The sequence below is a fragment of the Magnolia sinica genome, chromosome 19 (assembly GCF_029962835.1).
Source record: "Magnolia sinica isolate HGM2019 chromosome 19, MsV1, whole genome shotgun sequence".
NCBI classification, from domain to species: Eukaryota; Viridiplantae; Streptophyta; class Magnoliopsida; order Magnoliales; family Magnoliaceae; genus Magnolia; species Magnolia sinica.
The window spans coordinates 49937047-49950447 of NC_080591.1; the positions used below are offsets into that span (position 1 = coordinate 49937047).

The 13401-nt window shown below is 39.7% G+C and overlaps 1 long non-coding RNA gene across 1 annotated transcript; it reads left to right on the forward strand.

The window, feature by feature from the left end:
• Window positions 1-5808: 5808 nt before the first annotated feature.
• LOC131234882 (uncharacterized) lies at window positions 5809-7461 on the forward strand. The gene is made up of 3 exons (XR_009165825.1): window positions 5809-6295; window positions 6387-6615; window positions 6710-7461. It is a non-coding gene; the product is annotated as an uncharacterized LOC131234882 (long non-coding RNA).
• Window positions 7462-13401: the final 5940 nt, after the last annotated feature.

Here is a 13401-nt window from a genome sequence, read left to right on the forward strand (position 1 = left end):
ATCCCATAAAACAGAAAAGAATAATAACCTCAAATGTACAAGTATTGAGAAATTGATATAAATGTTGTTCTAAGGACAACCTTACACCAAAAACCAGTGGCTTATGGTAGGACAACCTGATCTCTAGAACAGTTTGTGTATCAAAATTCCAAACTAATACAGAGAAATAAAGAATAAAATAGCAAAGAAAATAACTAAGCTATTACAGCATTCCCACACTTGCATAAAAAGATTACAACATTCTCCACAAATGCTTAAAAAAGAAAATTACAACATCCACACAATGCCACAATTAATCAATCACCACAAGACTAGAAATTATAGTGGTTCACTTGTGTGTACACCAACTATTTAGAAAAACAGTCATACAACTACTCCACTCTCAATATCCTCACACAGTCGATATTGGTGTTCACTATGAAATAGGTTTTTCAAGGTTCACCTAAAACCTTCACAATTGTGTCTTTCAAGTGGGCTAACACAATTCAAAAACCTCATACTCTGAGTTTTTTGGATCACCTCAGACAAACCATAAAAGAAAGTGATTTTTCTGGCACAATCTCAAATAAACCAAAAGAATAGATTTAAGGGGTCATTTGGACGGATGGATTGAGGCGTACTAAGGTGGAGCGCATTGTACGGCCGCTAAGGTGTTTGGACTGACGAGGGATCGAAGGGCGATGGGATTCGCCACATCTCCTACTGGATTCGGCGGAGGGATTGACATCTCCTGCTTGATTCGCCAGAGCGCCTGGTCATCTCGTCTCTCTCTCTCTTTGGATTGCGCCTCGAGCCCAATTCCAATCCCTTCCGCAGTCATCTGTATGGTCAGAGAGAGATGAGATTGAAGACGGTAAGGTCGCGGGAGTGGTGGCGTGAGGTAATTTTCACCCCCTTTCTTCGCTGTCTATATAATCTCTTCTTCTCCACTCATCCTGGCCATTACATCAACCAACGACTGTAACGCTCGTTAATCCAAGGTACGATTTCTCCCTTTCTTCGGCATGGAATGCTCTTCGACACCATGAAATCCTACATGCATGTCATCCCACCTCGCTTTGGCAGGGCCTAGGTCTTGTGTCATGCATGTCCGGTTTGATACAGTTCTGCCATGACTTCCATTACCACTTTTTGAGCTAAAAAATAATGTGGTAAAAAACGATAATCGGATGTCACAGATGTGGTGATTTCTGGATTTTAGGGGTTTTACCATTTTTGCTTTTTATGAATACAGAAATTGGGGGTTTGTGGATTTTTATGCTGCTCTGATTATCTGCAAATGGATTTTGACATTCTCATAATGCGTTTGGCCTTGAAACGACGTCGTTGCAGTATATGGTTTTGATTTTCCTAAAATGAAAACTGGAGGTTGGGGGTTTTGCGATATATGATTTCTGCTTATTTGTGTATACGGAAATTAGGGGTTTCTGGATTTTTTGCTTCTTTGTTAATTTTGAGATTGATTTTGACATCCATCACGTTGTGTTTGGACTTGACCACACCGTCGCTGTAGATAGTTTCGATCATCCTAATTAATCCGGGAATTGATATCTAGAATTTAGGGGTGTTACGATATATCACGCGTAGACCTTCATTTCCTCTGTAGAAATCCCAAATATAATGGATTTTTAACGTTTTTGGCTTAATCTCCTATTCCATTTTGGCATCACACCACCCGACTGTAGTTGTTAGTTACTACTTCGGTTAAAACTATATCTTCTTGTATTTACAGTTAAACTCAAATTTGCCATTTCATGGCTTCTCTATGATATATTGCTCTCATTTCGAACTATAGGGTCCACTATGATTGTTGGATGCCAAAATCTATATATAGTTCACCTGAGAGATCGATTCCAATAGATATAAACATTTGTATACATGGATTACAACAGAACTATATACTGATATTGGTCTGCTATTGGTAGAAATAATTATTGGGAGAACTGTTGGTTACTCGCAGCGAGGTCATTGAACTGCAGGCCGTGAATTAGTTAAAGATCACTGGTATGGTCCCCTCATTTTCCTTTTTTCCAAATATCATTTATATAGATTTCCTGTCACCCATTTTTCACTGTTTAGAAGTTTCAATTTGGTGTTTATTAGCCTTCTACCATATTCTTAAATTTCTTCTTCTAATGGAACATGACACAGTGGCATGTAGTTGTTTTTGATTTGTATGGAACATGACACATTTTCCTCACTGGTTTGGATATACTCACTGGTTCCTCATTGGTTTGAATAAACATAAGATGACGGTTCTCTTAATTTCTTGTTATGGAACATTACACAGTGGCGTGTAATTGTTTTTTTAGCTTCAATAAGCCTCCAAGCATTATGAATGATACCCTAACGAGGTGTCTTGCGTTTCACATACTGTGTTTTTTCAGGTACATTCTCTCTTCTTGCTGTTTCTATTTCCCCCTTTATTTCTGCATTTGGTTGTGTTTGATTACTGTCATCTCGATTGCAAGAATGTGGGGGTTTCTTTCTTTTTTTGGTATTCTCAATTTGGTTCATTACAAAATAAGATGTTATCTAATTTAACTATTCAGGCACCATGAACAAAACCAATCTCCATGAATCCATTATACCTGCCAGAGTAAAAATTCATTTTGTACCCACAGTAAAAATGTGTCACAATGTTCATTCATTCATTCGAAAACATAAAAATGGGTTTCAGGAAACATTCAGTTTCTCTTGTGAAGTTTTCATAGCTGAGGAAGGTATATCATATACAAACAGAATGCTAAATCTAAAAGAAAAATGTGTTTCAAGCGACATTCATTCATTCATCTTGGATCATACCCACAACATAAAAATGGGTTTGAAGCAAAATTCAATTTCTCTCCTTAAATTGTCACAACTGAAGAAGGTATATTGTAGACAAACTACAGGTTGATTACATCTTAAAGAAAAATGTGTTTCAAACAACATTCGTGTTTTTTTTTTTCAGCTGTATCCACAATGTAAAAAAGGGTTTCAAGCAACAATCTATTTCTCTTGTGAGATATCACAACTGAAGATGGGAGATCTTAGACAAATAGAAGATGGATTGTATCGAAGAAGTAGCTCCTATTAGATCATGAATTCATTGAGTTCATAGGCTTATACATTTATTTCTAAACAAGAGGAGAAGGGAAAAAGTGGGGGGCCAGAACAGTGGCTACAACCCTTTCTGATCAAAATTATAAGATAGGGGTCTATAGCTTATCCATATTCCAATAAGGTGTCATGTGGAGTCTTTTACAAACGACACCTTATTTGGGTGTTGCAAGGTAGCCGGAGTCTTTTACAAATCTACATGGACAGACTGATGGGGGATGGTTTGGTTTGAATATGGGAATGACTTGACAATTTTGCTTCACACATGGTGTTTATAGCGGTCATGGTGCCCTGCTATATCATGTGGGCCCTGCTATAAATGGTAAGTAAGCCTTGCATCTATGGTCCCATGAGACACCAAACCAACTCCATAAACAAGTGAATTACTAATATAAATGAATAAATTGCTATTTTGATCATTTAATTAATCTAGGATCCTGACAATCTCTCAGTCTATGCATGAAGAATCTGTGACATTTTCAGCTGGAATTTTCAATGCCAATAAAACTCTTATAATTATACCTCTGCTCACAGCTCTACAGGTGGGTCTATGAACTCCCACATTGGAAGTCTTTTGCTACTCTAGCAGATTATGCTCATCCATTACATGTATGATGCTTCTTTAGACCATGTATATGCGAAATTTAAATCATACCATCAAAATAGTGGGGCACCCTCAGATGATCAAACATTGTCTGCTTTTTTTATTTTCATCTTGGGTTTCATGGTTCCAAGAAAAAGCCAAAGATTCTCTTCTCTTGAATTTCCACCTGTTTTTCTTTATTTTGTAATCTTGGTTTCCAATTTCTGAGTCCAGATTGCTAGTATTTCAATCTCATTTGGAGAAAAATCATTTCAGAAAATCTGTCTTTAGATTCTTGTTGAGTTGGGTTTCTTCAATAACCTCTACTACTGAAAGAATGATTGGAGATTTCCCTGCAGGAAGCAGCTTTTAGCTGCTTTGAGATTATTATTTCTATTTTTTTTTTTTTACGTTATTTTAGTGTGTCAGACCAGAACATTTTAAAATGGGTTGGCTTTAATATTGTATAGAAAGAAAAAAAAAAGGCCTTTATATTGAGTTGAGTTTCTTCATCAGGATCTAGTCTTGGCAGATGGTGGGGGAGATTTCATCAAAAGAAGCAGCTGCCAGGTGTATTGAGATGTTCTTTGGGGCGGTCGATGAGGATTTTGAAATGAGTTCTTCTTAGATATTTCTCACTTGTTGAGTTTTTCGGTTGTTGTTTGATTTCCAAGAGAGAGGAGACATGGAATGAAAATACATGAAGCAAGAATATGTGTTTCATTGATTTGTAGCTTATTTTCTCAGCGTTAATGGTGGAAAGCGGCCAGCATATAGCTGATCCCACATGATATAGCAGGGCCCACATGCAAAACAATCAGAATGTGACTGTTTGCTTATTTGGTTTTCCATATTTGATCTATATGTATTTAATTTACCTATTTTTTGACCAAATGACAGGTAATTATTGGAATTTGTTACAGTGCAGATTATATTTTGTGAACATCAGGTAGCATCCTTTTACCGTCTTCTCCTACAAATTGTATCACTCTTGATATGTTGACTTTGATAAGCATATGTTGGTTCATCACTTCTTACAGAGGTGTGGCCTTCTTAAGATTTGTACATGATTGAATTTTTTAATAAGGTCATCAAATGAGCTGAGAGAAAAGATGGTCGGCATGGATATATAATATATTTAGCAAGATGGGACCCACACGGTAAGGTAACACTTATCCGCTCCTTACGTGCTGGCCACTTGCATTGAGTGATTGTTTTTTGACAGATCCACTCCTTCCATCCGATTTGAGAGCTCATTTTATAACATGCTACAAAAAATAAGGCAAAAAATAATAATAATAATAAATCAGATAGGCCACATGGCAAGGAAATTTTGGGAAAATAAATGGCTTCCGTTAGAAACTTCCTTGGGTTCTTTATGTGCCTCGAAAGGTAGTCGTCGAACAAAATTTCTCCAGATCAGAGTGAGCTCTGTCCACCACCTCACACCGGCAAAGTTTAGGACAAAATTTCAGAAGTGCCCAATTTAGGACAAAATTTCTTAGACATGGCTATCATGTTCTGATATAGCTGATCCTACATGCGGCCTTCTCCATGTGCACCATTCCATGCAAATGATTGTGCCAACCTTGGAAGTGTGTGTGGGACATCTGAACAGTGCATACAATCACTCTCACCCGGTCACTCATGTTAACTCCTGTATGTTGAATGTGTTAGTATTTTTAAACTGTCCATTCTTTTGGTATGGGGTTGGCTCCCTGATGGATAGACCACTCTTATATTTTTTCCAAATGGTCAAAGTCACCTCATGCACTGCTCGGATGCCCTGTGCACTTGCCTGACCATTGTGTGAAGGTTTGCATGGGGCTATCAAATATCTGAGAAGAATACAGTGTTGCTTTTCATTAATTCCATATTTGCCATAACTGGTCGGATAGTTAGAATAACAAGTTTCTTGAAAAGAAAGAGAGAGTAAGAGAAGGTGGGTAGATGTAGCATTGTTGACCTTTGACCTATGTCAGTGTGATGTTATACCAAACAAATAGTTATACCATTGCGTGTGCATGTGTGTGTTTGTGTGCGCACGCGTATCCTCAGATTTTTGCGTTTTATGTTTATGAGAAATTCGCACATGAGAGTGTAGGTTTTTAGCTGGCGATGGATTCATCAGATGACGAAGAGATAAAGAGGATACTTGTCTTTCAAACGGTTGCAGCTTGTGTACAGGCTGTGGGGGAATATTGTCAGTCGTACCTGTTCAAACAGCCAGCGTGTCATGGGGATGATGGGCGAGCGAGATTCATCTATTCTATCATTCGGGCTAGCGATAGAGATTGTGTAGACCAGCTTAGGATGGATTGACATACATTCTTTGAACTATGTATGCTGCTACACGAGAAGACGCGGCTCCGTGATACTCGTAATGTTTGTCTTGAAGAACTAGTAATTATTTTTCTTCATACGTTGGGGCACAATGTTCGCAACCGGGTCATAGGTCACAAATTTATCCAATCAGGTGAGACCGTCAGCCGGCACTTTCATCGTGTGCTAAAGGCAATTGTATCACTCTACCCTGATTTAGTTATACCAGCGAGAACAGAGACGCCATCAGAGATTTAAAACAATAAAAATTGGTCTGCCTACTTTCAGGTAATTTTTCCCATGGGTTTTTTTCCAAACTGTAATTTTCACATCCCCGATATATACGGTCCTCTTATGATAATTGGTTCTTCTAATTTAGGATTGCGTTGGCGCAATCGACGGTACACACATTCCAGCGCATGTTGTGGCGGTTGATCAGGCAAGCTTTCGTAACCGCAAAGGGGTCCTCTCCTAGAATGTACTGGCAGCTTGTTTATTTGATATGAAATTTACATATGTACTAGCCGATTGGGAGGGTTCTGCTTCGGATGCGAGGGTATTACACAACGTATTGGCCCAATCAGATGATCCCTTGCTTGTCCCAAACAGTAGGAAATCTGTTAAAACATTATCGATCCAAATCCTTACTCGAAGCAACCATTCATTTTCTCACAATTATAGAACAATGATTGGAATGTGTAGGAAAATATTATGTTGTTGATGCTGAATATGCTTATTCTCCTAGTTTTATGGCTCCATACTGGGGTATTCGATATCATTTACAAGAATACCGAACCGGGAGAGCGCCTGCTAACTCAAAGGAGCTGTTTAATTACCAACATGCACAATTGCGTAATGCAATCGAGCGTTGTTTTCGAATTTTGAAAGGTAGATTTCCCATCTTAAAGAGTGCTACGCAGTACAAATTTCATACACAAATCTAGATCATGATAGCCTGTTGTGTCCTACACAACTACATACGTACCGTGAACGTGTCTACACAGGACATCGATTTCTGTGATATATTTGCTTCCGATTTGGAAGGTATCCCAACGCTGAACAAGGTTTCAACTACTGATGACCAACAATGGTTGCTTCCGGTAACTCGGGGGAGAAAAAGATGTTTGGAATCGACTACGAGATGACATAGCGGCCAGAATGTGGGCAGATGCGCTGCAGAATAGTAGGAGTAAATAGTCGATATTTGCTTGTTAATATTCCTTTCATTATTTGGTGATACTATATTTCAAGTTTACTTGTATTCGATGCGACGGATTTATAATCACCTAGTTACACACTGGCAGCTATGGTGGTAACCTATAATGCCCGATTGCTTTCAGATTGTGTTATCTATGTTAATATGTATTTCATTTTCACGATTATGGTTGACATTGGTAAACAATCATTCACAATTCATATTCAGGTGAAATGATAAACTCTGTCTTTAATGACACATCGACTGTAACGCCCTGAAATTCGGGGGTCAAGCATAACTCAGCTCCCGAGTTCCAAAACATCACTTATGCAACATATTTAATGATGGATGTATGTTGTCTGTATTAGTGTATAAAACATGGAATAGATTAAGCCAAATAGCAAATATAATTCAGGGATAAGTGGAGAAAGCAAGCGGAAGACTTATAGAATTATATGTGTACAAGCGCAAATCCCTAAAGTACATATACATACCAGGTCGTAATGAAAGTGTTACTATCAAAATTACAAGTATCAAAATTACATCATTTAATTCCCAAAAGAAATCCCAACATCCCGCGCAACAGAACGAGGCTCACTAGAACTCGTCTGAAAACTGCATAAAAGAGAAAGCAACCTCATCATCATCCATCTCCCGCTCTGCCTCAGAGGTCGCCTCAACATCTGCAACATCAGCAGCTAAGACAGAGTCTGGTGGGTATTTAACACCGCCCCAGAACGTGGGAGTGAGTGATCAACTCAGTGGAACAATAAAGCACAGGTTAACATGTTATCAGTTCAATCAAGCAGTAATGATAAAGCAGAACAATTAAACATGTCCTAAGTACTCTTGTTAATGCAAGGATGTATGCAGAATGATGCGTGCCCTCACGCGTACACCCTCAGCGTCTTCATCTTACGTTACGCATGACATTGCCTCAAAGTGCGCCACGTCTACAAAGCACATGTAAATGCGGTGCATGAATATGATTACCAAGTTATTATTAGTCTTATTCATACAACAGGATTGGAAAGCTAAGGTACCTTCCTCATATCACCATCCAAACGGTGATCCATTCTAGGGTCGTCAGTCCTAGGCAATCTCATACGATCATATGTTTTGAGGTCGTTGCAAAGGGCTCGTCACCAATCAATGCACGCCTATCATACCATCGTTACTACACTAAGGCTCGTCACCTCAATGCGGTATCCAGCTATGCTCAAGGTCACTACAAAGGGCTTGTCACCAATCAATGTAGGCCGACAGCACGAATATAGTGTCCTATACCACCATAATCGGCTCACGAGTTTAGTTGCTCACTGGTCACTACGGGGAGGCTCGTCACCCCAGCGTAGGCCGACAGCTCGACCACGATGTCCCATACCACCATGTCCGGCTCATGAGTCTTAGCGGATCAAGGTACCATGGTTAATAGGATTTCATCGGTAAGTTGGGTACCCTAGATTCAAACAGTAGCGTCCATACATGATGAACATACATCGGACAATCGGGTTACTTGACGAACTCGACTAGCACGAGTGCACGTTGGGTTGAACGACATAGAGTGCGCAAACACTCCGTGTGGCCAAACCACTGCTGACAACTCTAATACGACTCGGGTTCGTCTAATCACGTCCTACGTGGTGAAAGCAACCTCAGCCACGAACTTAAAGCCGATTACCGATTTCCTGAACTAATGCATAGTCCCACACACTTTACACTACAACAGATATTCGTATTGAATGTAGAACAGTAATGGAGCAACAACTCAAATCATGCGGTATATAAGCATTTGAAGAATATCAACTTAACATAAATGTAAGCATAAGTAATGCTTGAAATTAAACAACAAGGAATGTAACTAGCATGAAGGAAATCATACACATCAATAGGAGTGTTGAGAATCACTTCTCAACGACCGCAAATAGTATAATATATTATACTTTAGATCATTCAGGCATTTCTACAAACACTTAGAATACATAGTTCAACATACATGACGTATGTTGAAATACACACATTTGGACAATTCCTTTTACCAAGGAGTTGTCACACATACATCTAGTATACATACATGACAAATAATCATGGTAAACACATGTGCATATTTTATATGCATACGGTACTTCATACATACACATAGAATACACAAATCTCAATATAACACATGTATATCAGGAACGCAAAGTAAACATAACATTTGGCATGTGAAATCTCATCCATAACAAGAATAAATCATTCACTGGCATTGAAAGCCTTGAAAACCATAACCTATACACTTAAAGTCCGGACCTTAAGCCAGAAAAGAACACCGAACTGATTTCAGACGATAAGTCTTCGTCAACGGCGACAGGATAACCTAAAACAAGAATAGAAATGAGCTACAACAACACAAAGACTATTCTAAGCTCTAACACATATTAGGGTTAAGTTAACTTACCCAAAGATGAACTCAGAATCGCCGGAATAACGATTCTAAAGTGAAGGTTAAAGGATGAAGAAGAACAGGAAAGAATCTAAGATGATTCACCAACTTCTCTCTTACTTTCTCTCTTTTCCTTTCTCTTTCTAAGCTAGGGTTAGGAAATTCGTATGGAAAAGAGAGCTAGGGTTTTAAGGTCTATAAATAGGCCTAATATTGATGAAAATAACCCCAGGGCCAAGGTATACTTAGGGTATAACCAAAACTGGCCTCTCACGATCCAACGAAGCACTTCCGGTGGGCCTATTACCACGAAAGGTCGGACTTAAGCTCACTGACCATGGATCTAAGTCAAGCTGAGTTTTCGTACCGACCAGATCTTCAGATCAGCTGTGGCGGACCACACTCAATTCAACGGTCACTGAATCTCAATCAGGTCCACAAGCACAAGGACATGCCTGGGCCACCTTCCCTGATCAGAGGGTGAAATTGGGTCAGAATCCAATGGTCAAATTGCTTAAAATCGTCGCGCAAGTGACACGACTCAGATTTCACAAAATCCTATTAAATTTTCAACCGTTCTTACACTCTTCACTCCAGACTCAAACAAATCAACCCAGAACATCACATGGACTTGATTTTCGAGGTGATGGTCAAGCCCAACATGGTGACCGCAACAGCCTAAGATCATCGCTATCGGGCTTTCGACGCGCGGTCCAGGTCCGATTCAGAACTTAAAAAAAATTCCAAGAGCAACTGGCTTTAGCGATGAATCCCAGATTTCAGAGTAACATAGCGCTAACTATTCTACAGGTTTTGAGTCATGCAGATACAATTTAAAGTGATTGATGCAAATTTCACAAGCAATCAAGTATAGTGCTAATTACCCCAAAAAGCTACTAAGGAAAGATTAGCACAAAATTTTCAAGGTCATTACATCGACACAGACTCAATCACCGGTAAAAACACCACCGGTGCCCACTCGATGTTCTCCATGTGCCAAAAAGGTACAATCTCTAGCGGAACCTTCATGCGGAGCAACGAAGATCAAATGGACACTTGTTATGGATCAGGTCCTATTCGACACATTCATCGAATAGGTCAAACTAGGGCGTAGAGTTGATAATGATTTCAAGCGGGAGGATACTAGATTGTTGTAGAAGAAGTTACGAAGCATACTGATGTGGCCGTCGGATGGCAAAACGTGTCAAATCGGTTGAGATATTACAAGAGAGAGTACAATGCTGTGAAGGACATGCTGGCGGCTAGTGGGTTTGGTTGGGACAATGAGAGAATGGTGGTCATTGCTCCCGATGAAGTCTGGGATCAATATCTGAGGGTAAGTTTTACTGCTTTTCAGTTAGCAAATCCTGCTATATGTATGTATTTTTATCCCTTAAATACCACGGTGTTATTCCTCTGGCAATCTCACCCACGTGCTGAGAGGTTGCGCGGGAAACACATCGAAAGAATGGATGACCTTGCGATCATATGTGGAACTGACCAAGCCACGGGTCACTACGTGCAAGGTAGTTGGAGTATGGCCGCATCAGCATCATCTTCTCGTCTTCAGCGAGATCTTAATAAAGCATGGAGAGAGGTTGAGGATGACGTGGATGATACGATTGACTTATCAGAGGATTATGTAACTGACTCCACAGGGACCATTCCCTTACCATCAGACAGTGTGGCTTGCTGGGACAATTATTTCGGAAAGGCTAGGGAACCGTCCAGACCTGTTATAGATTTTCCTATTCGTCAGGTTACTGCTGTATTTGTTGAAGTGGACATCCATCACGCGACCACCTCCTCTATCCGACAGACGACACAACCAAGCACGGTTGTGGTGAGGAGCGTAACGTCGACTGACGATCTTGGGCTATCGAACAGCGAGAAACTCATGGCCCTTTTGGTTGGCGTGTTGGTTGTTTTCTTTTCGTTGCTTATAATTCTTAAATTTTAGAAATTGTTGGCGTTGTACTATTGGGGATCGCACATTATGTTTTTTTTCACTTTTGCCTTTTTTTTAAAACATTGTTGGCTTACTCAGTACGCTACCGTACTGAGTTAACTCTATTTAGACTCATCACCAGATTTTTTGCATGTTAATTTTTGGATGGAAAACATCAAATAGGCGAACCGATGGGATAATGATCTGCATCGTTGGAATTTTGATCATGTGGACCATAACTTAGTCAACAACACGGAATAATGATCGCCATCGCTGAAACCATTAATCAAGACTATTCTGATAATTATTTTTCTGCCAAATGGTCATAGGATAAAATTACCATGTATAAAGGAAAAAAAAAAATTCATATCCTACTTCGTATTTTACTTCCACGGACCACCTGAAATTTTCAATGGTATCCGTTCATTTCCATTTTAACCTCCTAAAATAAAGTAGATAAAAATTTCGGCTCGACCACACCGTAGGAAACAGTGGTCACTGACCATTAAAAACTCTGTGGCCAACGACACACAGAAGAAAAATGGATCAGGCTAATACATCCACGTCTGTATGAACTTAGCAACAAGTTGGATGACAAATAAACATTATACCAATTTCCACTTGGTTGGTGTTCAATGACTATTTCCTGTGGTGTGGTGCACCAGAGATTTGGAGTTGCTTCACATTTGGACCCATGCTATAAAATGATCTGGCAAAACCGATGGACGTTGGTGATATACAATCCGTACATGGAGGTTGGCCCCATGTTAATGGTTTTTCAGCAAATTATTTGTCACAAAACCTGAAATGAACTGCTACAAAGGATGGACGGAGTGGATACAATGCATGCATCTTGGTGGACCCCACGTAGGGATGTCGTACAGAATCCCCCGCAGGGATAAAAAGTGACAAGGGTCATCAAACATCTGGATGCTCTTTGCCAATTCCAAACACCTATTACGGTGTATTATCCTGGAATGAATGGGATTGAAGCCTAATCCCATGCCCATCCAAACAGGATGGGTTGTTGTCATCCCTGGATTACCCTGACCGTCCAAACATGCACAGGTAATGGGCATGGGATTAAGCAAGTCAATGGGATTAAGGACAATCCACTGACAATTCTTAAAGAGCCTTGGGATGTTTGCAATCCATCTAAAGCCATGGCAATCCCTTTCAATCCACCCGTCCAAACGTGCCCTTATAGAATTGTAAAATACTTATCTGGATATTCTCCTTTGATGCAGCCCGGTAGAACCAATTCGAAGTAGAAGTTCAATGTAGATGTTCAATGTTCACACTCACTTATGAAATGGTTCTAAGTTCTAAATGAGTTTTTAGATTAAATCACTTTGGGCTAGCTTGATTTGATTTTGATTCCCAGAAATGGGAAAACTTCAAACCTTTCTTCAAATAAGATTGGAATGTAGAATACAACATCAAATGCAAAAAAAGCTAATTAAAGGGAATATTAAATGAACACTAAATAACTTAAGAATATCACTAACTTATTTCTCAGAGCGGTGTCTTGATTTTGCTTGAATTGAATATGAAACTCTGAAAATCGTGTTATATTTATAAGTGCAGAAACTACTCATTTGACTGGCCCAGAGATTCGCTCGACTGGTCGAAGGACCAACAAATTTTTGAAAATTTGGGCGCGATAAGATAAGGTCATTCCACGACTGGTCGAAGGGCCTGTATGACCGGTCGAGTGGCCTCCATGACCGGTCGAGACCTGCTCACGACTGGTCGTGTGGGACCCAATTTAGTTGTGGACTTTTAGTCGAGCCTTCTCGACTGGTCAAGCACTGTTCACTCGATTG